Below are 22,717 nucleotides of genomic sequence, written 5' to 3' on the forward strand. Positions count from 1 at the left end.
ACCTCCAAACGGCAACCTCAAGAACTGAAGATTTACAACTGGTACCAAGGTAAACTTTTTGTTTCGGTGCCCAAGATAAAATTCATCCCAAATTTCTGTCCTCGATCACGTAGAAAATATATCACTGTGAAATCAGATGCATTCTCTTGAGATACCTACTATTTTTGGAGATGTAAAAAACACTGTTAAAGATTCACCGTGTCAAGAAATATACGCGTCTGAATACGCTATGCAGATGACAGAAAATCGCAAAAAGAATACTCTGAAATGAGCAACTAAAGGTCGGAAATGTGAATTTATTTCTTGATCAACAGAGACGGTTTACATTATATAGCAGAGGTGGTCGATAGCATAATTTTGGGAGCCATGTAGTTTCTAAACTGATTCGGAAGGGCCGTATTCTTTGGAGACCAATACTTAAAACACAAGTAAAGAAACATATAACCGATAGTTATCAGAACTACCTATATGACATGTTTAAATTGAAATATTTCGATGTTAAATGTTTAAATATCCTCTGTCAGTAAAGTGGGAGACAGGTATGAAATCAGGACATGTTGTATGATCGAGTAAAAGTACCACAAGGCACTGTTTGTTACTCGTCACAGACAGTGCAACGTCGGTAGCATTGCTAACTTTCTTCCTAACAGGCACTGAATTTTTGACAAAAAGAAAAAGCCATTCAAGACTCGCGTCCAACGTTCTTTACGCGTGCACGCCTAGCAATAAAAGGTTAAATTTCCAATGTAGGTGATTCTTATCACACAGAGCGTATCATAATTAACAGCGAAAACTAACTAAGGCAGAACTATTCGTTAATTGAAGCAGAAACATTCCACTAAACATGGTTCCGCAAAGGGACCGCTTATGAGAAAATTTCCGGTTTGCTTACGAGCCGCCAATGACGTTAATGTATGATATTGTTCTAATTAATATGAAGTGTATTTGAAATGTATAGTTTTCGATTAAGTATACGGAACATGTCGTCCCCGCATACCGATGCACTCGTCTAGGCAATGACGCATCATCCCGTAAAGAGTAAATGCGAATGCGGAGTTCTTTGGTCTACTCTTCACTTTTATCCTAGAGACAGAAAAATCCATAAGATAGCAGTTATAGATCTTGACGACGACGTGCAGGCCCTGCTCGGACCATAATTATGCCTTAGATTGGGTCTTACGTGAGCAGCACTATTGCCACTGCCCCGTCATTTATTCACAGTGTATCCGAACGATGAACCACGGGTAACATTTTTAACAAGTTTAATATGGACTAAAAAATTTATGTCTAGAATTAATATGTTCTAACTAGAACAATATTTCACACTAAAGTCTACCTCTACATCTACTTACCTCCTCCTCAAGCCACCATACTGTGCGTGTCAAAGGGTACCTTGTTCCGTAGCTACTCATCCCCTTTGCTCTTTCAGTCAGAAACGGAGCGAACGAAACGACTGTCTATTTCCTTCCGTCTAAGCTCTTGTTTTTCTTATCTTGTCTTCGCTGTCCTCAAGCGAGATGTACGGCAGTGGCAGCAGAATCGTTCTACACTATGTCGCAAATGTCAGTTTCTTAAGTTTTCTGAACAATTTTTCGAAAAAAATGGCTCTGAGAACTATGGACTTAACAACTGAGGTCATCAGACCCCTAGACTTAGAAATACTTAAACCTAACTAACGTAAAGACATCACACACATCCATGCCTGAGGCAAGATTCGAACCTGCGACCGTAGCAGCAGCGCGGTTCCGGACTGAAGCGCCTAGAACCACTCGGCAATCACTTCATCTCGCCTGAGATTCCTATTTGATTTCCCGGAGTATTTGCATAATACACTCGTTTGGATCGAATCTACCGGTAACAAATCTAGCAGCCCGACTCTGAATTGTTTCGATCTCTTCCCTTAATCTGCCTGATGTGGATACCAAACACTCGAGTAACACTCAATAATGGGTCACACTACTGTTACGTATGTGGTCTCCTTAATAGATGAGCAACACTTTCCTACAGTTCTCTCAATATACTAAAATCAACAGTTCTCTTTCCACACCAACACACACTACGTGTTCGTTCCATTTGATATTGCTTTGCGGTGTTACACCCAAATATTTCGCTGACCTAACTGGTGCAACCGCTCATCAGCAATACAGCATTCGAACATGACAGTATTGTTTTTTTTCTACTCATCTACACAACTTTTCCACATTTAAAGCAATCAAGTACAAAGTCTATCCACATCATGTTGTATCCTCCCAGCCTCACCGAACGACGCAACTTCCCCGCACACAACACCCAAGACTGTCATCAGCAAACAGTCGCAGACTGCTCTCCCCCTCAATCTCTCAGATTCTTTACGTGTAAAGAGAACAACAATGGTCCTGCTGCCCTTCCCTGGGGCTCTCCTAACGATACACTTGTCTCTGATGAACACTCGCCATCCAGGACAACGTACTGGATTTCATTATTCAAGAAGGTTTCGAGTCACTCATATGTCTTAGACCTTATTCCTCATGCTCGAACCTCAGTTAACAGTCTGCAGCGTGGCGCAGTTTCAAACGCTCTTCGGAAATTTGGGAATGTGGAATTTACTATATGCCAGCCATCTATGAATCGCACGATACTGTGCGAAAATACGGTAAGCTGAATTTCGCACGTGTGATGCTTTCTACATCTGTATTGAATTATAAACGGAAGGTCTTCTATCGTAGGGGAATTTATTACATCATCCAATCACGTTAATTTGACCATCTGTCAGAGGCCTGAATACTCGTCCCGAACAGACCATGAAGGCACAATGGTACTGGCCGGCCGCCCTGTCATCCTTTGGCACAGGCGTCACTGGATGCGGATATGGAGGGGCGTGTGGTCAGCACACCGCTCTCTCGGCCGTATGTCAGTTTGCGAGACCGGAGCCGCTACTTCTCAATCAAGTAACTCCTCAGTTCATCTCTCAAGAGCTGAGTGCACCCCGCTTCCAACAGCGTTCAAATGGCTCTGAACACTATGGCACTAAACATCGGAGGTCATCAGTCCCCTAGAACTCAGAACTACTTAAACCTAACTAACCTAAGGACATCACACACATCCGTGACCGAGTCAGGATTCGAACCTGCGACCGCAGCGGTTGCGCGGTTCCAGATTGAAGCGCCTAGAACCGCTCAGCCACACCGGCCAGCCAACAGCGTTCGACAGACAGTATGGTCACTCATCCAAGTGGTAGCCCAGCCCGACAGCGGTTAACTTCGGTGATCTGACGGGAGCCGGTGTTACCACTGCGGTAAGGCCGTTGGCAGAAGCCTGAATAACCACCCATAGTACGGACCGCTGCGGGACGTGCAGGAAGAGTGTCCGTGATATTCTGGAAGGTGCAGAAATGGTTGTGAAGCCATGGCGACTCTAGTGTCGAGTTCCGCTCTTCTGGTTTGTCTGTTGAGCATCCAAGGGGCGAACAGGCCGGTGGATGTCGTCCCACAGATTCTCGACTGGGTTTAAATCCGGGGAGTTTGCTAGCCAGGTGTGTATGGTAACTCATCTTCGAACCACGCACGTGCAATGAGAGCTGTGTGACTTGTTGCTTTGTCCTGCTGCTACATGTCACAGTGCCTAGGAAAAACCAACTTCGTGTAGGGGTAGACGTGGTCGCCGAGATGTGTACTTGATTTGATTCCTTGAGCCTTCCAGAAAGAGAGATCACTCAAGGAATGCCACGAAAACATTCCCCATACCGTAATGCTCACTCCAAACCCATCAGAAACAAACGCAAAATAATTTTATTTAAAAAAGCGGATAAAGTGACACTAGAAGCCTTCCTAAAAGACAATTTCCATTCCTTCCGAACTGACTGTGTGAATGTAGACGAGATGTGGCTCAAATTCAAAGATATAGTAGCAGCAGCAATTGAGAGATTCATACCTCATAAAATGGTAAGAGATGGAACGGATCCCCCGTGGTACACAAAAAAGGTCCGAACGCTGTTGCAGAGGCAACGGAAAAAGCATGCGAAGTTCAGAAGAAAGCGAAATCCCGAATATGGGCTAAAATTTACAGACGCGCGAAATTTGGCACGTACTTCGATGCGAGATGCCTTTAATAGGTTCCACAACGAAACATTGTCTCGAAATTTGGTAGAAAATCCGAAGAAATTCTGGTCGTATGTAAAATACACAAGCGGCAAGACGCAGTCAATACCTTCGCTGCGCAGTGCCGATGGTACTGTTATCGACGACTGTGCCGCTAAAGCGGAGTTATTGAACGCATTTTTCCGAAATTCCTTCACCAGGGAAGACGAATGGAATATTCCAGAATTTGAAACACGAACATCTGCTAGCATGAGTTTCTTAGAAGTAGATACCTTAGGGGTTGCGAAGCAACTCAAATCGCTTAATACGGGCAAGTCTTCAGGTCCAGATTGTATACCGATTAGGTTCCTTTCAGATTACGCTGATACTATAGCTCCCTACTTAGCACTCATATACAACCGCTCGCTCAGCGATAGATCTGTACCTACAGATTGGAAAATTGCGCAGGTCGCACCAGTGTTTAAGAAGGGTAGTAGGAGTAATCCATTTAACTACAGACCTATATCATTGACGTCGGTTTGCAGTAGGGTTTTGGAGCATATACTGTATTCAAACATTATGAACCACCTCGAAGGGAACGATCTATTGACACGTCATCAGCATGGCTTCAGAAAACATCGCTCTTGTGCAACGCAGCTAGCTTTTTATTCGCACGAAGTAATGGCCGCTATCGACAGGGGATCTCAAGTTGATTCCGTATTTCTAGATTTCCGGAAAGCTTTTGACACCGTTCCTCACAAGCGACTTCTAATCAAGCTGCGGAGCTATGGGGTATCGTCTCAGTTGTGCGGCTGGATTCGTGATTTCCTGTCAGGAAGGTCGCAGTTCGTAGTAATAGACGGCAAATCATCGAGTAAAACTGAAGTGATATCAGGTGTTCCCCAGGGAAGCGTCCTGGGACCTCTACTGTTCCTGATCTATATAAATGACCTGGGTGACAATCTGAGCATTTCTCTTAGACTGTTCGCAGATGATGCTGTAATTTACCGTCTAGTAAGGTCATCCGAAGACCAGTATCAGCTGCAAAGCGATTTAGAAAAGATTGCTGTATGGTGTGTCAGGTGGCAGTTGACGCTAAATAACGAAAAGTGTGAGATGATCCACATGAGTTCCAAAAGAAATCCGTTGGAATTCGATTACTCGATAAATAGTACAATTCTCAAGGCTGTCAATTCAACTAAGTACCTGGGTGTTAAAATTACGAACAACTTCAGTTGGAAGGACCACATAGATAATATTGTCGGGAAGGCGAGCCAAAGGTTGCGTTTCATTGGCAGGACACTTAGCAGATGCAACAAGTCCACTAAAGAGACAGCTTACACTACACTCGTTCGTCCTCTGTTAGAATATTGCTGCACGGTGTGGGATCCTTACCAGGTGGGATTGACGGAGGACATCGAAAGGGTGCAAAAAAGGGCAGCTCGTTTTGTATTATCGCGTTATAGGGGAGAGAGTGTGGCAGATATGGTAAGCGAGTTGGGATGGAAGTCATTACAGCATAGACGTTTTTCGTCGCGGCGAGACCTTCTTACGAAATTTCAGTCACCAACTTTCTCTTCCGAATGCGAAAATATTTTGTTGAGCCCAACCTACATAGGTAGGAATGATCATCAAAATAAAATAAGAGAAATCAGAGCTCGAACAGAAAGGTTTAGGTGTTCGTTTTTCCCGCTCGCTGTTCGGGAGTGGAATAGTAGAGAGATAGTATGATTGTGGTTCGATGAACCCTCTGCCAAGCACTTAAATGTGAATTGCAGAGTAGTCATGTAGATGTAGATGTAGATGTAGATCAGTGTGACGACTCTTGTAGGGCGTTTGCCATCTGTCAGACGGAGAATAAAACGTGATTCTTCTGAAAAGGCTACCTGTCTTCATTCACTGGGTGTCTCGTTGTGGTACTGGCGTACAAATACCAACCTTCGTCTTCGATGAACAGCAGTTAGTATGGATACATGAACCAGACGCCTGCTAAAGAGACTCATACGCAGCAACGTTCACTGAATGGTCGTTGAGGAGATGCTGTTGGTAGGACCTCCGTAGCTGACGACCCATGAACGTGCAAATGTTAAAACCACAACATTGGCAACTACGACTGAAATGGGCAAATGGCCATCGGCACTGGACATTGCAGAATGTTCCATGATCTGATGAATCCCGATATCTTCTTCAACTTGCCAATTGGAGGGCGAGAATGCGTCGTCTTCCGAAGGAACAGCTCCTCGATACCTGTACTGCGGTACTGACCCAAGGTGGTGGCGGCTCCAGTATGCTCTGGGAGCATTAAAGTAGGCAATCAAGTGTCCAGTGAAGCTACTCCAAGGCATCACGACGGCCAAGGAGTATCGTACAATGGCTGTAGACCACGTACACCCCTTCATGACGATTCTCTTTCCCGACGGAAGTGGCACGTGTCAAAAAGAATGAGCCATGTCACAAGAACAGGAGTGTGATGGAGCGGTTCAAAGGGCAGAGTGTCGAGTTCCAGTTGATGTGCTGGTCTCCCAACTCGCCATATCTGAACCCCATCGAACATGTCTGGGATGTGATTGAACGTGGCGTCACAGCTCAGCGCCCCCATCCGCGGAATTTACGGGAATCAGGTGACGTGTGTGCAGATGTGATGCCAACTCCCTCCAGTGAACCACCAAGGCCTCACTGCTGCCATACGAAGACGCGTCACGGCTGTTATCCGTGCCGAAGGACGGCTGTTGGATGGGCGCTCACAATTTTCTGGCTTATCAGTGTATTCCCGCCTATGTTAGTACTGCCACATGCGATCTGTGAGTGGTTATTGCACGTTGGGCGGAGAACATAGGCGGTAGGCACAGTAATGTGACTGGACCGTGTACATTCGGAGGTAGAATATTCTCAAGAATTCTGCAGCAAAGAGACGTTGACAATATTGATTTGTAATTTCGCAGGTTCGTTCTTTTATCCTTCTTGTACAGGGTGGTCCATTGATAGTGAGCAGGCCAAAAATTTCACGAAATAAGCATCAAACGAAAAAACTACAAAGAACGAAACTCGTCCAGCTTGGAGGGGGAAACCAGATGGCGCTATGGTTGGCCCGCTAGATGACGCTGCCATAGGTCAAACGGATATCAACTGCGTTTTTTTCAATAGGAACCCCCGCTTTTATTACACATTCGTGTAGTACGTAAAGAAATATAAATGTTTTAGTTGGACCACTTTTTTCGCTTTTTCATAGATTTCGCTGTAATAGCCACAAACGTAAAGTACGTGGTATCACGTAACATTACGCCAGTGCGGACGGTATTTGCTTCGAGATACATTACCCGTGTTAAAATGGACCGTTTACCAGTTTCGGGAAACGTCGATATCGTGTTGATGTATGGCTGCTGTCGCGGCTAATCCGTACGTCAGTAGCAGACAAACTGCGAGAGAATTGGGAATCTCAAAAACGTCGGGGTTGAGAATGCTACATCAACATCGATTGCACCCGTACCATATTTCTATCCACCAGGAATTGCGTGGCGACGACTTTGAACGTCGTGTACAGTTCTGCCACTAGCACAAGAGAGGTGAGGGACGATGACAGATTTTTTGCCCGCGGTCTGTTTAGCGACGAAGCGGCATTCACCAAAAGCAGTGACGTAAACGGCATAATATGCACTATTGGGCAACAGAAAATCAACGATGGCTGCGACAAGCGTAACATCAGCGACCCTGGCGGGTTTATGTATGGTGCGGCATTATGGGAGGAAGGACAATTGACCCCCATTTTATCGATGGCAATCTAAATAGTGCAATGTATGCTGATTTCCTACGTAATGTTCTACCGATGTTACTACAAGATGTTTCACTGCATGACAGAATTGGGATGTACTTCCAACACGATGGATGTCCGGCACGCGGTGGTCTCACGGTTCTAGGCGCGCAGTCCGGAACCGTGCGACTGCTACGGTCGCAGGTTCGAACCCTGCCTCGGGCATGGATGTGTGTGATGTCCTTAGGTTAGTTAGGTTTAAGTAGTTCTAAGTTCTAAGGGACTGATGACCACAGCAGTAGAGTCCCATAGTGCTCAGCGCCATTTGAACCATTTGTCCGGCACATAGCTCGCGTGTGGTTGAAGCGGTATTGAATAGCATACTTCATGACAGGTGGATTGGTCGTCGAAGCATGGCCCACACGTTCACCGGATCTGACGTCCCCGGATAGCTTTCTATGGGGAAATTTGAAGGATATTTGCTATCGTGATCCACCGACAACGCCGGACAACATGTTTTAGTGCATTGTCAGTGCATGTGCGAACATTACGGAAGGTGAAGTCCTCGCTGTTGAGAGGAAAGTCGTTACACGTATTGCCAAATGCATTGCGGTTGACGGACAACATTTGGAGCATTTATTGCATTAATGTGGTACTTACAGGTAATCACGCTGTAACGGCATGCGTTCTCAGAAATGATAAGTTCACAAAGGTACATGTATCATATTGGAACAACCGAAATAAAATGTTCAAACGTACCTTTATTTTAATTTAATAAACCTATCTGTTAGTAACTGTCTAACATTGTGAGCCATATGTTTGTGAGATTTTCCAGCGCTATCTATCACAAAGCGAAAAAAGTGGTCCACCTAAAACATTCATATTTCTTTACGTACTACACGAATATGTAATAAGAAATGGGGGTTCCTATTTTTTAAAAAATGCAGGTGATATTCGTTTGACCTAAGGCAGCGCCATCTAGCGGGCCAACCATAGCGCCATCTGGCTTCAAGCTAGACAAGTTTCGTTCTTTGTAGTTTTTTCGTTTGACGCTCATTTCGTGAGATATTTGGCCCGGTCACGATCAATGGACCGCCCTGGATACAGAAGCCACATGTGGTCCTTTCCATTCGCTTGAGTAGCTCGTAACCCCATGCTTTCATGATTATGCCGCATGTCTTCGCATTTATGATACAGCACATATGTCGTTTGTTTGGAAGCGCCAAGTTTTGTCCTGCCCCAGCCCACCAGCCATGGGTTCTCAAGGGTGCTGCACAGATGTAGGGCGAAGAAGCAGTCCCTTCTCGAGCAGAGTATTTACTGCTAGGGGGGGAGCGCTCTGGGAAGGCACTGAACCACCCCAGCTTGCCAGAGATAGAGACGGCACCGCCCGCCTAATAAAATTGTCATTCGCTCTCGCGGCCGTGCACAGCCGGGCTTTCCGTCGTAACGAGGTTGTTTCTTAACGAGGTCACAGCGGGCTCAACCCCGGGCAGCCACAACATGCAACGCTCGGCTCCTTTGTCTGTTCAGCCCCGCGTCGCAGAGGCGAACTACGCGCCCTCCTGCGTATCTTTAAGAACGTGCATGTCACAGAAGAAACGAAGCGCACTAGCTAACGAATCATTCAGATTTTTTAAAGTCCAGTAACAGCTTCATCCTGATGAGACGTTTCGTACTGGGAGTCTGCGTCTGTGGGTGAATCATGGAACAGGAAACCTGATCAAATGCAGAGCACGTTTGTCGACATACAGAATACACGGACTGCGCCTGAGGTAGGAAGCTACCAGGCGTAGGTCAGTCTAACAAGGAGACGGCGCGACCGTGGGGTCGGGGATTTGTCCGCAATTTTGTGTGGTGAAGGAGGACCCCAAACACCTCAAGTGGTTAAAATATTGGGACGTGCTACTCGGAAAATCCCTAGAAAAAACGATCCAAAGTTTCTTAGGTGCCGTATGAGTTTAAAATGGTAATGAATTGCTGAGCCGCCGTCGGGTGTAGATGTTTGGGGCTCGGAATCTTACGCCAGGGGTCTCGAGTTCGGTTCCTCCTCCGACACCTTTTCTTTTCTTCTGTTTCATTTTATTTCGTTATTCCACCAATTATTCAAAACGTTTCCCAAACCTATATTATCTTTAACAGATTAGTTACATTATTGAATAAAAATTATTTTCTTTTTGTCCAACAACACAATTCATGGCGGTGGGTTTTCCGTTTTTCCTTGTAAAGTATATGAGGAGAAACATTGGGTTTTTAATCAGAATAACAAAGTCGATTGGGAAACATTCAATTTTTATACCTATAATAATTATAAACAAGAACCGCTGTGATAATTATCCTAAAAACAAAGTAATAGTTTTTGCGACATCTTGCGCAACATATGAAAGCGGATTTTTTACAATCACAGGGCGTTTGCAATAAATCTGTACAAAAACATGCCCCATTAACATTTACGAAAATGTTTTGAGTTTCTGATAATTTTGAGGCAAACCAGGAATATTGAATCCTGTCTCGGAATATTGGAGATGGTAATTGATAGTGAATTATAGAATTAATTTTCAAACAATCTTCTTGGGAATTAATTTCACGATTCTCCTGTAACAATGCGCTGCAATTTTGCAAGCAACAGAAGAAAAAAATGTGCTGGAGGAGGAATCGAGCCCGAGACACCCGTCATGAGGGTCCGAACGCTAACCATGTAGACCAAATGGCGGCTCGGCAATGGACTAACATTTTATACTCATACGGCACCTAAGAAACTTTCGATCGATTTTTCTAGGGATTTTCCGAGTAGTGCGTCCTAATATTTTAACCACGTGAGGTGTTAGGGGTCCTCTTTCACCACACAAAATTGCGGACAAATCCCCGCCCCCACGGTGGTGCCGTTTCCTTGTAAGAGGCGGTTCATGTTACGTTCTGTAAGCGTGCAGTCATTAAGGAGCGGAGCTAGAGGCTCTGTCTCCCAAGAAAGACATCCGCTCTGCTCGAAGTCTCGATCGCAAGGGAGAGAAGTGACAGTCTTCTGCTCCCCAGAGCCCTAAACCGTCCGCACATACGTTACCTGCCTCCCACGCATGCTACTGACAAAGCCAATAAGGCGAATTCGCTAGCAACTTCAGCGGAAGGGTGAAGGCGTCTCTTGCCGGTAGCTTTAACCTGATGGAACTGCATCGGTTCTGAAAGGCAGGCAGCTTCTGTCACGCAGGCTTAGCAGAAGTTACTGTGGGAGAAAACTTGCAAAGACTTGACTGTGAACTTTGAAATGAAATTTTTGAAACTAGTTCCCTAAAACAGCCACATAAAAGTGAGTTTTAAACCCGTTTTGGTTGAGTAACTCGAAAACCGTGGCCTCCAGCGAAAACTTATCCCAGTACAAAATTTAACTACATTAAATTTAGTACAAAAAATCCTCTTCACTTTATCTGCAGGATGTAATTTGCACGCAGTGAGCGAGAGAATACTGAAACCTCGCACGGTTAGCATAAACCCACGGGTAGGGGCAACTGAATCACCCCATATTCCTCTGACCTGAAAGTCGTTTGTGGTAACGTCAGGAACGCGTTTCCTGTTTAATATTCTTAATTCAAGCTTTTCTTTGACACAACTTGTGACCTGCTGCCTACAGAAAGTCTCTGTCTACGTCACCGGAAAATCGAACGCCTTTATGACGCTAATGTGAAGCAACAAGGTGACTAAAATGCCTTCAGTCGACTACAAAACGATAAGTAAGCTGCCCCGTTATACGAGGGAATATTTCATTTGGTGGAGAGGAGCACGGAGTTCGCACGAGCATAAACGAAGGGCGAAGCAACATCTAAGGGCTTATAGTGTCTGAACGGAGTAATGTAGCTGTCCGTTATTTGCTACGTAAAAAACTGTGATTCATATTTCTTCGGGCGGGTTAGGAACCGGCAGAAAGTTTTCGCAGACGAGAGTGATTAATGGTCTAGCGGAGCAGCTGCAGTGAGGCGTTTCTAAGACCTTTTGCTGGTTCCTCCGGTCGATCAAAAAGATAAATGAGTCCGTTAATTATATCTGAAGGAATATACTGCCCACGGCACCTGTTCTGTCCGGGGCAGATGTCTTTCTTGTGCACCACATCCATACAAAAGAAGTGAATATGGGACATTATCAATATTAGCAACAAACGTGTAAAACCGTCGTGTCTGTCTGTTTGAACATGCTAATCTCCAAAAATACTGAACATATTTTCATGGGCTTTTCACTGGTAATTTCAGTGTAGCGTGGGGCAACGTGTAAGTTGTATTTCATCAAAATCGTATCACGAAGAAAGCATAACAAAACACACTTTGAGACAAAAAAAGAAAAACAACGAAGCATCACGAAGGGATTACCAGAATGGAGCGGAAATCGGTAGATTTAGTGTGCATGTTCAGGTAAACAAATCATTCTATTTCGGAAAGATTGTATGATTTTCTCAAGAGAAAGAGGTTCATAGACTGAGCCAGTCAGTAACGCGTTGGTCCACCTCAGGCTCTTAAGAAATCAGTTAGTCAGGTTGAGATTGATTGACAGAACTGTTGCTTGTGCTCTTGAGGAATATCGTGCCAAATTCTGTCCAGTTAGCGCGTTAGAACGTCACACTTTGTTGGAGGGCCCTGCCCGCAAAGCTCAAAACGTTTTCAGCTGGGAAAAGATTTGGCCACATTCCTGGCCGAGGTAGGGTTTGGCAAACAGGAATCAAACTGCCTGCAGTAGAATTGTCATTACTAATGAGTCCTGCTTCGAACGTCTGTTATCGCTGAAACAACAGGTTTTCAGTTGCACCGGTATTTTTCGTCTTCAGTTTAATTTGACTGTTAAAGCTACGCAAAAACCCAGTTTCTGAAGCAATCGGTTTCCAGTTTTTTGTTGCTTTTATTTCCAGTAATAAACGTAGACTTCGAGCGAAGGTTGAAAGCTTTTGAGGAAAGTGAACGAGCGTGAGATTTCGAGCGACGTGGGGTTGAGGCTGTAGCAGGAATCGGTGTCGTTAGCTCCAGCAAAGATGGCGAAGATTGTCCTTCCCCAGCGCCTACGCCTTTAGACAATTAACTTGTATCAGCGTGTAGATGCCCAATGAAGACTGAAATCTATCGTTACGCAAGGATTTTTTGTTGACGCTAAATTATGAGCCTATAGACTTCAACAGTGTGCTGCAATAGTAACACTCTAATTTAATTTTTTGACCAGGTGAGATACGTATGTAATGAAAGTCAAAGTTAACGTAAGTTCTATTGTTTAATAAAAATCCTCACTCAAAAGGAGTGCAGCATTTGCACTGATGTATAACACGAACATGGTAAATAACATCCTATTCACTGACAGATTATCACAAGATCATGAAACATTTAGAAGTAACTAATGTTGCCGGAGATACAAGACAAGGAACCGATATGTAGGTTACTACATTATTAGCACACTGATCCATTTCCGCGATCTCACGACAATGATTGCCAATAGGGCATCTACCACCTACTCATTAACGCTCTAACGTTTACTGACAAGGGGACGTTTGGAACGCGGATTTACTGCAAACTTCGTACACTCGTAATACTCCACGAGGACAACAAAATGTGTAAGCAGTAACGCGTACTTCTCAAGCGTTATTGAGAAAACCGCAAGATAATTTCGGTCTTCAAATATATACCCGTGCGTGCCCGTTTTTACCGTGAAGCGCCGGCAGCCGAGTGTTTAGTCTTCAAGTCCCGTAATCGCTGGGTCGCTATATCGAGTCCCGCTGTCAGTTTCTTTTTCTAACACAGTCATTTTCCTTACTATTTATATGACAATTGATGTAATGCGAAAAATACGTGTAATTGGATGAACTTTTATTTACAATGTGATTTGGCAGTCTACAAATTTTTATTATCACAAATAATATAATATTCATAACTATCGACTAGTAAACGACTAAATGCATGAAGTCATTCTGAAAATGTATGCTTGTCCGTGATTTGAAAAATCGCTTGTACCTGGAAGGAGCCCGAAACGATTTGTTAGCTCCAAGTTTTGACCGGCACAGACGAATTTCGAAAGATGTACAATTAATCGTTATTTCGACATTACGAGTACAAGTTGCGGGATGGCATTTTTCGTAAAAACATGAAAAACAAAGTTAAGCGGCACCAGCCGCATTGAATAAATGTTATGTTTCGTCCGCAGTTCGTGGTCGTGCGGTAGCGTTCTCGCTTCCCGCGCCCAGGTTCCCGGGTTCGATTCCCGGCAGGGTCAGCGATTTTCTCTGCCTCGTGATGACTGGGTGTTGTGTGATGTCCTTAGGTTAGTTAGGTTTAAGCAGTTCTAAATTCTAGGGGACTGATGACCACAGATGTTAAGTCCCATAGGGCTCAGAGCCATTTTTTTGCTATGTTTCCGCACACGCAAGGTCTTTTGAGGTTTTCCGTGGAAAAACAAACCTCGTTAGCATTTTCAGAAACCTCTCTTGCAGCATGCAGCATTTTCTTAAATATCGGCGCTGATCATTGGTCATGCAGTATCGAGCGTATTTTAATAGCGTTTTCACGAGAAGCAATTTCTAGTTCTCTTTCCAATAAATACGAACAATTTTGAAGACACGGACAAGCATAGATTTTCAGAATCATTTTAAGCTTTGGTCGTTTAATAGTCGGTAGGTATGAATATTATATTTTTTGTGATAATAAAAATTTGAAGACTGCCAAATTATACTGTAAATTTAATAAAAATTCATCCGATTACACGTATTTTTCCCATTACATCAACTGTAATATTAATAGTAAAGAAAATGACTGTGTTAAAAATAAAAAAAAACTGACGAGCGGGACTCGATATAGCTACCCAGCGATTACGATGCTTGAACGCTAACCACTCGCCTGCCGGCGCTTCACGGTAAGAATGGCCACGCACGGGTATATATCTGACGACCGAAATTGTCTTGCGATTTTCTCAATAACGCTTGAGAAGTACGCGCCACTGCTTACACATTTTGTTGTCCTAATGGAGTACTACGAGTGTACGAAGTTTGCAGTAAATCCGTTTTCCAAACGTCGTGGCCTCCCCTTGTGAGTGCACTGCGTCCTCTACACGCCGAAGCCGACTGCAGATATTACCGCTTTTTAACAGTGTCGTTGCGTTGAGCGCCAGTGCTGCTGTTGACGGCCACATTGTCGGACGATCCCTGTGAATCCGAAAAGCTGCACAATGCAAACTTTACGTCATGCTCTAGTTGGAACCGTAAAGTGAAATGACTGCTTCTCACGCCGATTTCTGCGAGCAGAATTCGAAGTGAGTCTCTGACTAGCGCCGGGCGAAATGCCACCTTAATTCCACCTGTCTTCCCTCGTGACATTCGCCACTTTTTCAAGTGCCAATCCTAGCTTCTCACCAGCAGTCATGTACTCACAAGACTTCTGAAGCGTTCTCCCATTTCTCAGTAATTTTCCAGAACCATCAAGTCAGATCAGGCTGACCAATTAAATCATCGCATTTTCGCGCCCATACCAGAAGTCAACAGCCAAACACAGGAATGTGTTTTGTCTCTGTCCTGTCCGTGCCTCAAAGAAGCACGTTAACATGTTGTTTACTAAGACCCACCAAAGTTTCCTGTCTGCTTATTAACACATTGAAGCGCCAAGGAAAGTGGCGAAACTGGCGAAATACCCTCAGACTTCAAGAAGAATATAATAATTCCAATACCAAAGAAAGCAGGTGTTGACAGATGTGAAAATTACCGAACTATCAGTTTCATAAGTCACAACTGCAAAATACTAACGCGAATTCTTTACAGACGAATGGAAAAACTAGTAGAAACCGACCTCAGGGAAGATCAGTTTGGTTTCCATAGAAATGTTGGAACACGTGAGGTAATACTGACCCTACGACTTATCTTAGAAGCTAGATTAAGAAAGAGCAAATCTACGTTTCTAGCATTTGTAGACTTAGAAAAAGCTTTTGACAATGTTGACTGGAATACTCTCTTTCAAATTCTGAAGGCGACAGGGGTAAAATACAGGGAGCGTAAGGCTATTTACAATTTGTACAGAAACTAGATAGCAGTTATAAGAGTCGAAGGACAATGAGCAAGCAGTGAAGGAAGCAAAAGAAAAATTCGGAGTAGGAATTAAAATCCATGGAGAAGTAATAAAAACCTTGAGGTCGCCGATGACATTGTAATTCTGTCAGATACAGCAAACGACTTGGAAGAGCAGTTGAACGGAATGAATAGTGTCTTGAAGGGAGGATACAAGATGGACATCAACAAAAGCAAAACGAGGATAATGGAATGTAGTCGAATTAAGTCGGGTGATGCTGAGGGAATTAGGTTAGGAAATGAGACACTTAAAGTAGTAATGGAAGTTTGCTATTTGGGGAGCAAAATAACTGATGACGGTCGAAGTAGAGAGGATATAAAATGTAGACTGGAAATGGCAAGGAAAGCGTTTCTGAAGAAGAGAAATTTGTTAACATCGAGTATAGATTTAAGTGTCAGGAAGTCATTTTTGGAAGTATTTGTATGAAGTGTATGGAAGTGAAACATGGACGATAAATAGTTTGGACAAGAAGAGAATAGAAGCTTTCGAAATGTGGTGCTACAGAAGAATGCTGAAGATTAGATGGGTAGATCACATAACTAATGAGGAAGTATTGAATATGATTGGGGAGAAGAGAATTTTGTGGTACAACTTGACTAGAAGAAGGAATCGGTTGATAGGGCATGTTCTGTGGCATCAGGGGATCACCAATTTAGTATCGGAGGGCAGCGTGGAGGGTAAAAATCGTGGAGGGAGACCAAGAGATGAATACACTAAGCAGATTCAGAAGGATATAGATTGTGGTATGTACTGGGCGATGAAGAAGCTTGCACAGGATAGAGTAGCATGGAGAGCTGCATCAAACCACTCTCAGGACTGAAGACCACAACAACAACAACTCGACTTCCCTTTATCCCTGCACAAAAAGTAATTCCGGGTGGTCGAGGTAAATGGTACAGCTGTATACGAAAGCTATAATTCAGTCGACATCATATTACCTGGATATTATCCTGTTTCAAACCGTTAACCCTATCTTCAACTCCATGTTAGTTGTACCAATTTGCCGTCACCCAATTTTGAACTGTTATGCAAGAAATTATGGACAGCATGGGTCTAGATAAGCTACAGGCACCAATCACCATTTTTGGCTCGTGTAGTTGCTGTGGGTGTACTGCCACCTCAGCAGGTTGTCAAGTTAACGAGAGTACAAACTTACATTTTCATAGTACTTGAAATTCCCGTTACAGTGAGATTAGAAAATAAATGTAGAGGAAACCATTTCAGTTTAGGTCTTCACTCATCTCTTTCACAACTGTTGCCGCTGTCTTATTACTGTACAATCCAATACATATTTATTGATGTTAACGAAATGTTGCGAAAGTGCAGAGAGTGATACGTCACAACAACTCACGTATGCCTGGTTTGAGCTCCATTTTGGTTTTCGTTTTTTTTTTAGGTTTTCATTTTTTTTGAAAATTTTTATGTTCATTGTTTTTCCATTGAGGCCTCTTTTAGCAGTCGGCGCACGCAGACTGCGTCGGAGGGAATTTTTATTAGCGGAGCTCGCCAGATGGTATTTTATTATGGCAATATAATTTTACGACAATAATTTCGGCCATGGCCGCATTTGTGCCAGTCTGCGCAGAACGCGCCGCCGAAAAGCGCTCTTAAAACCGGTGGAACAGTTCCTTTAAATTCATTTGGACTCTTAAATTCGCCGAAATTAAATTATTCAGAATGCGCCGCGTGCGTGGAATGGCTTGTTGTCGCTGCTTGACTGTTTACATTTCGCGCCGTTCGCTCTTTTTTGTGGAACGTAATGTGGTATTTCGTGTAATTGTAATGAGGAAAGCAGAAATTTGAACTTCTGACGCGTTCTGTTTTACTCTTGATGTGATACGATCACGTTATACGTTTATCTCTTTAGGCATTCGATTCCTTTTCTTGTTTATAGAATAATATAAATAAAGAAAAATAAATTCACTTTACGTTTGCGAATCGGAGAGTACATAGGCCTAAGCAGTAAAAAAACACTTTGTGAAAAACTCGCTTCGAATTTATCCCGTCGGATTCCTCATTGAGAATGTAGACACTCCTGGCTTCCACTGTTGATGGAAAAGATCTCGTGTTTCCTTGAGAGTGATAGTGTTGAAAGTCTGTGACGTTTCTTCGAGTCGTCTGAGGACGGTGGATATTATCTACTCTTGAGAGTCCACCGCTCTTCAGCCGAATGACATTTTTCGCAGTATTTCAGTAACGCTGGAATCTCTGCAGCTTTCCCTAGCAAGTTTTCATTCTTTGTACATTTCTGTATTAGAGATTTTAAAACCTTTTCTTGTTAATAAGTTTCATACGCGTGTTTATTTCAGTCGTTTGTTACAATTTGTTGCGCCGGTTGCGGCGAAATGCAAAAGCATTACCACCACTGACCGCCACGAGATGCGATGCCATCTGGTAGAGCGGTAAGCAAAGCACTGATTGGTTATAAATGAAGTGCAGCGTGGGCTGAAGTTATTGTATGGCAGCGAAACTTGGCAGACACGCTAATGCATTAATGCGGAACCCATTTACACCAAAGAAAAGCTCCAATTTTAGCCACCAGGTGCAAATCTGGCGTTGTGTGTACAATAAAGACGTATATAAATTTTCCATGTATAATGGATTAAGACTCGGACGGGGTCAGAAAAGGTGACACCTGTGCTGCGTCAGTAAGACGACGTGATCAAAAGTTGCTCGCAGCGGTTCCGACGGATCCTGAGCAACGTTTTTGAACCATGATTTATTTTCAAAGAAAATTCTTAAGAATTTATTTTATTTACTAGCGATTCACCAAGAACATTAACACATTTAATCACACTATGTAAGCATGGAAGTAGTTACCAGGGAGGAACTGATGAAATCATAACCAAATTCCTTTTAACAAATGGGAATTTTATTCACTTTAATAGTGACTAAAAGCATTTTTAAAAGAAACAGATTTAAAATGATAAAATATCAAAGTTACAGTTTATTCAGAGGCAGAAAGAAACAGGTTTTGACTGTATGAGCTTTCTGGCAGAGAACCTTGCCGCTCCATTTTGATACGGCCGTAGTTGCGACCGCTCACAACAGCCTCTGAAAGGCTACACTGGTGCAAATCTGCAACACATCAGATTAACTTAAACTAAGAGTTTTAACAATTAACACAAGCACACAAACTATGCACCTCCCCCCCCCCCGTAGGAGGGATGGAAATGGTACAAAACACTAACAATTAAAATATTAAACTTGCCACCGGAGGTGTAACTTGATTTTAACTTCTAAGAAAAGTCTTACGGTGAAAGGGTGGCAACTTTATCTACTAAAATGATCATTTAAATAAAAGCCCATGAAATGCAGTCTTCTATAAAATTCTGCAAGGTTGGCCAAACAATAGATAAGATGCTCTGCAATACACAGATACCGCCTCTCAAGATCATAGGCAATAATATGAAAGTTTCCGAAGATCAAAACATATTTCAGGTATGAGGCAGTTACACTCCACGCAATAAATTCGTTAACACGCCAAATCTGACAAACATGACAGAGGCAGCTACTGACGTACGGTAGCTGGATAGGGAGATTACCGAACAACCCGACCCGCAGGTTGCTCTAACCCGCCCGTTTCCCACAAGGGAAAAAACAGGCCTCCCAATTTCTATACAACCACATTCTCGCTGGTGGGCAAACGGAGAAGAATGGTGGGAGTACCCCAAAGCAAAACGGCTGGTGCCATCACAAAGAAAAGAAGTAGAATTTAACAAGAGTAACTCAAACAACTTATCACCAATCACTTAACTTCTAATAATCTGCGATTTCTCGAGAAGACCTGGCGCAGCATCCCCAAATCGCTCTCCCAAAACCGTCCGCTGCCAGCCGCTTCAACGGACGCAGGAAGGCGCGCCGATCTCCCGTCTCACGGCGTCGCAGCTCGCACCGGCCAGACCGATGTCGTGGGTTGACTCCTGTTGCTCTCGTGTCGACCGCGATGTCACTACCCCTCGCTATAGGCTGCGGCCCACTGGACACAGGTGGCGACTTCACATGTGACGACGCTCAAGGCGGACAAGTCATCTTGTGTCTCAGAGCGCGACCGACCAACCGATCGATCCAACCGCCAATGACCATTGCTTGAGCAAACTCGAGCAGACTGGCGGCCTAACGCGTAGATTCAGATGCAGGAACTAAACCCTGACCGGGCGACCACTCGCTGTGTTCTCTTACTGGCGTAGAGGAAAGACTCTCATTTATCCGGCTTCGAAGGTTGATCCAAACGAGATACGTACTAGCACTCCAAACGACAGACAGACCCTAACTGCCTAACAAATGCGGACGAGACACAGACTAGCAAGATGGGGACGAGAGACTGAACCAGACTGACCGACTGACGAGCTCATAGCCCCCCTTAAATGCACGTGTACAGGCAACCTTTCCCACTAGAGGGAGACACCATAGCTGCGACTGCCACAGCGGCGCCACCGCCAGAAACGGAGGGCGACTACTTCACACGACGCGCTGCGGCGCGCTCTTCAAAACAGCAATTTTTTCCACGGCTCAGTGTTCCTCTGTGCTAGCCTTCAGATCGGGTAGAGACCAAACGTATCCCTGGTAAACTCTTTCTTTTAGTTATCCCTAGAGCCAAACATCACATGGGTTCAGATAAGGTAATGTTGCGTCTGGAAAATCTCTGAAGGTAACAAGTTCATGGAAGGTTGCACTGAGCTGATCGTTCACAAGGCGAGCGTCTTGCACGGAAACAGTGGTTTCCACACAGTTGCGCTCTTCCAAAGCAGAAATCACGTAGCGTACAAGTAGGTCTCGAGAACGTGCAGACATCACGATACACCTGTCAGGCCCTCTGTAAGGTTTCTTTTCAGAGAAGAACGGACCGAGAGCAAAGATTCTTGTGAATCCCCACCACGAAGACACATATGGCGAGTGGAAAGGCTCTCCGCGCACAACACGCGGTTTAACAGTACCCCATATTAGGCAGTTCTTGTATTCACAGCAGTGCAGTGTGTGCCTCGACACTCCATAGAACATTGCCTGGCCACATGTCTTCAACTTCGATCCAGGCCAGAAACCGAAATGTACACTCAGAACGATGCTGCTGATCACGGGGTTCTAGCTGCTGCGCCGTCTGCATCTTGTACGGGTACCAGCGTAAAACAGACCGTAAAACGTCTCTAAAGGTTCCTACGGAGGACATTATAGCGAATGTGGGGGGCAGGAATTCGTTTATTATCATCGCATTCCGCGGATGAAATCAGGACTGAAACAGCCAGAATATTACACCAAGCGATTTGTCTCAAGCGGAAAGGAGGGCACTGAGGGAGATCAATGCGGATAAGAGCATTATTGTACTTGCAGCTGATAAAGGAAATGCTACGGTCTTGCTGAACAGTGAAGATTATCACAAGAAGATTAGTGACCTTTTGGATCCCACTACGCATAAAAAGCTTCAGGAGGATCCTAAAACCAAAATTTTGAGAAATACCAGACAACTGGTAAAACAATCCTTTCATTTTTCGGCTGATAAAAAACAACTCTGCGAAACGGAAGCTTATCCACCCAGACTTTATGGACTCCAAAAGGTACGTAAGCCACAGGTCGCGTTGAGACCGACTGTGAGAGCCATAGGCTCTCCAACACAAGAGGTGGTCAGATATCTCGCCTGCTTGCTGCAACCATACGTTGTCAGAACGGACAGTTACATTAAAAACTCTACACATTTTATTGAAAATCTGAGGGAGATTAACGCCAGCCCAAGTAATATTCTTGTGAGCTTCGATGTAGTGTCATTGTTTACCATGGTGCCTGTAAACGAAGCTATTTCATATATAGCAGATATTTTTACGACTGACATAGTGGCTTTCTTTAAACACTGCCTGATGACAACTTATTTCCAGTATAACAACGAGTTTTACGAACAGATCGACGGGGTGGCGATGGGAAGACCTCTCAGCCCAGCTGTTGCCAATTTATTTACGAATATCTCCGAACAGCGAGCGCTGAAGACTGCCAGTAAAAAGCCAGCTAAATGGTACCGCTATGTTGATGACACATTTGTAGTGTGGACTAATGATGAAGAAAAGTTGGACGTCTTCTTGGTTTATCTGAACAGTATTAACCCGCAGATACAGTTTACGATGAAGAAAGAGAGTAACGGTCAACTCAATTTCCTGACTGTGTCGGTAATTAAACGGGTGACTGGGACGGTGGGCCACAAGGTATATAGAAAGAACACGGATCGATACCTCCACAAGAAATTAAACCATCATCCTAGGCAAAAAAGAGGTGTCATGAAAATCTTGGTGGACAGAACCAACAAAATCTGCGAGCCGGCTTACTTACAAGATGAACTAAATCACTTACAGTCAGCCTTCATGAAAAACCGATATACCAGCAAGGAAATTGATCGAGCTCTCCATCAAAGAAGAAAAGAAGCCAGAAGTCCAGAGCAATAGCGGTCACCTACTGGAAAAGTTTTCCTGTCGTTCATTAATAAAGTCACGGACCGTATTGGGAAAGTTCTTGCCAAGTATGGGATCGAAACAATCTTCTGGCCCGCCAAGAAGATTAAGGAATATTTAAGAGCTACAAAAGACGCCCGACACCCCCTAGCAACACCTGGGGTATACGAAATTCCATGCAGTTGTGGACAAGTATATACTGGAACAACGAAAAGAAGTCTAAACACCCGCTTAGCCGAACATAAAAGAAACTGTCGCTTAGGACACATCGAAAAATCGGCCGTAGCTGAGCATTTTTTTCGAGATGGGAACCACGAAATTAAATTTAATGAAACAAGTGTTCTAGCACGAAGATCCCATTATCATGCGCGCATGTATAGAGAAGCAATAGAGATTCACAAACACCATAAC

General features: G+C 44.0%; 1 protein-coding gene across 1 annotated transcript in view; it reads left to right on the forward strand.

The window, feature by feature from the left end:
* The window catches only part of LOC126336587 (disks large 1 tumor suppressor protein), a 4,198,467-nt gene that overhangs the window by 1,470,176 nt on the left and 2,705,574 nt on the right, over positions 1 to 22,717 (forward strand). The window lies entirely within an intron of this gene.

The sequence above is a fragment of the Schistocerca gregaria genome, chromosome 2 (assembly GCF_023897955.1).
Source record: "Schistocerca gregaria isolate iqSchGreg1 chromosome 2, iqSchGreg1.2, whole genome shotgun sequence".
Taxonomy (NCBI): domain Eukaryota; kingdom Metazoa; phylum Arthropoda; class Insecta; order Orthoptera; family Acrididae; genus Schistocerca; species Schistocerca gregaria.